Here is a 2,887-nt window from a genome sequence, read left to right on the forward strand (position 1 = left end):
ATAAAATCCTACCATGTGATTTCCAGCATTATTTCTGTCACCAAGGCCAAATTTTCCAACTACCAGTGATTCTTCTTTGTTTCCACTTTTGCATTCCAGTCACCAGTGATAATTAACACATCCCGATTGCCTGTTCAGTCAATTTCAGACTGCAAAAGTTGATAAAAATCTTCATTTCCCTCATCTTTGGCTTTGTTGGTTGGTACATAAATTTTAATAATAGTAGTATTAGTGTATATGGATTTTATCTTAACACTGATAGCATTGTACTTCAGGATAGATCTTGAAACATCCTCTGTGATTATAAATGCCAAACCATTCATCTTCAATTTGTCATTCCTGGCATAGTAGATCATCATATGGTTGTCTGATTCAAAATGGTCAAAAACAGTCAATTTCAGATCACTAATGCCTAGGATATCAATCTTTATGTGTTCCATTTCGTTTTTGAGAACTTCTAATTCCCCTATATCCATACTTTGTACATTTCATGATCTCATTATTAATGGATGTTTGCAGCTGTTTCTCCTCAACTTGAGTCATGACACTTCAGCAAATGGAGGTCTTGAAAGTTTTACCTTATCCATATGGGTATGGTTGGTTTTATTCTGATGGTGCAGCTCTTTCCCAGTCATATTTTGGGACCCTTCAAACCTAAGTGACTCATCCTTCTCCTCTCTATTGGATAATGTTTCCACAGTATTCAAAAAGTTGCACAGTAATATATGAGACACTGTTCCTCTGCTATTCATAAGGTTTTCCCTGGCCAATTCTTTGAGAAGTGGATGGCTTATTCCTTCTTAGTCTGTGTCAGTCTAAAAGCTGGGTGATACCTGTGTACCATGTGCATGCTGCTGGGTTTAAAACACCAGGGGCACAGCCTCAAGACTCACAGCAACACGTCACCACAGTAGGAAAAACTGACAGAAAAGTTTGCCTCCCTTAGCTGTTTCAAACCTCTCCAACCTCTCCTTACTTGGATCCTTACTGCTACCTCCTCACTCTGTCCTGGTCCCCTGGCCTTTTTCTGTCCTTTTCCCTGTTTTCCCTCCTTGCTGCTTGTGGGGCATGGCTTGGGTTCCTTCCCCTCGCCTGGATCCCTGTGGCTGACTCCTCACTCTGTCCCAGTCCCCCTGACCTTTTTCTTTCTTTTTCCCCACTTTCCCACCTTGTTGCCTTGGGGTGTGACCTGGGTACCCTCTCCTTACCTGGATCCCTGTGGCTGACTCCTTGCTCTGTCCAGGTCCCCTTGACTTTTTCTGTCCTTCCCCCCACTTTCTCACCTTGGAACTTGTAGGGTGTGGCCTAGTTTCTTTCCCCTTACTTGGATCCCTGCAGCTGACTCCTCAACAATAGGAAGATCAATGGAAAAAGAGTAAAGACATAGAAACTAAAAAAACATCCTCCTTAAGAAAGACTGGGTAAAAGAAAAAACAAAAAAAACAACAACAACAAAAAAATGAAATTCAAATATTCCTTGACTCAAACAAGAATGAAAATACAACATACCTAAATCTTTGGGACACAGCAAAAGCAGGGATCAGAGGCCCATTTTTGGCAATAAGTGCACACATCAAAAAAGAACAAAGAGTCAAAATCAACACTTTAAACCAGCATCTCCAACAATTAGAAAAAGAACAGCAAGAAAAGCCTACAGTAACCAGAAGAAAGGAAATCATCAAGATTCTAGCAGAAATCAATGAAACAGAAAATAGAAGGGCAATAGAAAAAAATCACCAAGACCAGAAATTGTTTTTTTGAAAGAATTAGTAAAATTGACAAACCATTGGCAAATTTAACAAAGGAAAAGAGGGAGAAAATACAAAAAACAAAAATAAGAAATGAAATGAGTGACATCACAACAGAACCAACTGAAATAAAAAGGATAATGTCAGGATACTATGAAGAACTGTACTCCAACAAAGTTGAAAATCTGGAAGAAATGGACAGATTTCTAGGAACACACCACTTACCTAAACTAATCAGACTGATATGGAAGGGTTGAACAGATCCATAACAAAAGAAGAAATTGAACAAGTTATAAAAAATTACCAACAAAAAAAAGTCCTGGCCCAGATGGTTTCACCGGAGAATTCTACCAAACATTCAGAGAAGAAATGGAACAAATCCTACTCAAACTTTTCCAAAACATAAAAAAGGATAGAATCCTCCATAACTCATTTTATGAAGCAAGCATAACCTTGATACAAAACCAGGCAAAGACTTCACTCAAAAGGAAAACTACAGACCAATATCCCTCATGAATATAGATGCAAAATTCTTCAACAAAATCCCAGTCAATAGGCTCCAACAACATATCAAGAAAATTATTCATTATGACAAAGTCGGCTTCATATCAGGTATGTAAGGATGCTTCAACATTAGAAAAACAATCAACGCCATCCACCACATAAATAAAACAAAGAAAAAGAACCACATTGTCATATCAATGGATGCAGAAAAAGCATTTGATAATATCCAACACCTATTCCTAATCAAAACTCTCAGCAATATAGGAATAGAAAGGACATTCTTCAACATAATAAAGGGCTTCTATGCAAAACCAACAGCCAACATTATTCTCAATGGAGAGACTGAAACCATTCCTCTTGCAAACAGGAACCAGACAAGGATGCCCTCTATCACCGCTTCTATTCACCATTGTACTGGAAATCCTAGCCAGGGCCATAAGGCAAGAAAAGGATATCAAAGACACCCAAATCAGTAAGGAAGAAGTCAAACTCTCCCTGTTTGCTGATGATATGATCTTATAACTAGAAAACCCATGAGACTCAGTCAAAAATCTACTGGAACTAATTGAGAGATTTAGCATCATGGCAGGGTACAAGATCAACATCCAAAAATAAGTTGGATTCCTCTACACCAG

This window comes from Orycteropus afer, unplaced genomic scaffold (assembly GCF_000298275.1).
Source record: "Orycteropus afer afer isolate SDZICR_OR568_19922 unplaced genomic scaffold, OryAfe1.0 scaffold00215, whole genome shotgun sequence".
Lineage (NCBI taxonomy): Eukaryota > Metazoa > Chordata > Mammalia > Tubulidentata > Orycteropodidae > Orycteropus > Orycteropus afer.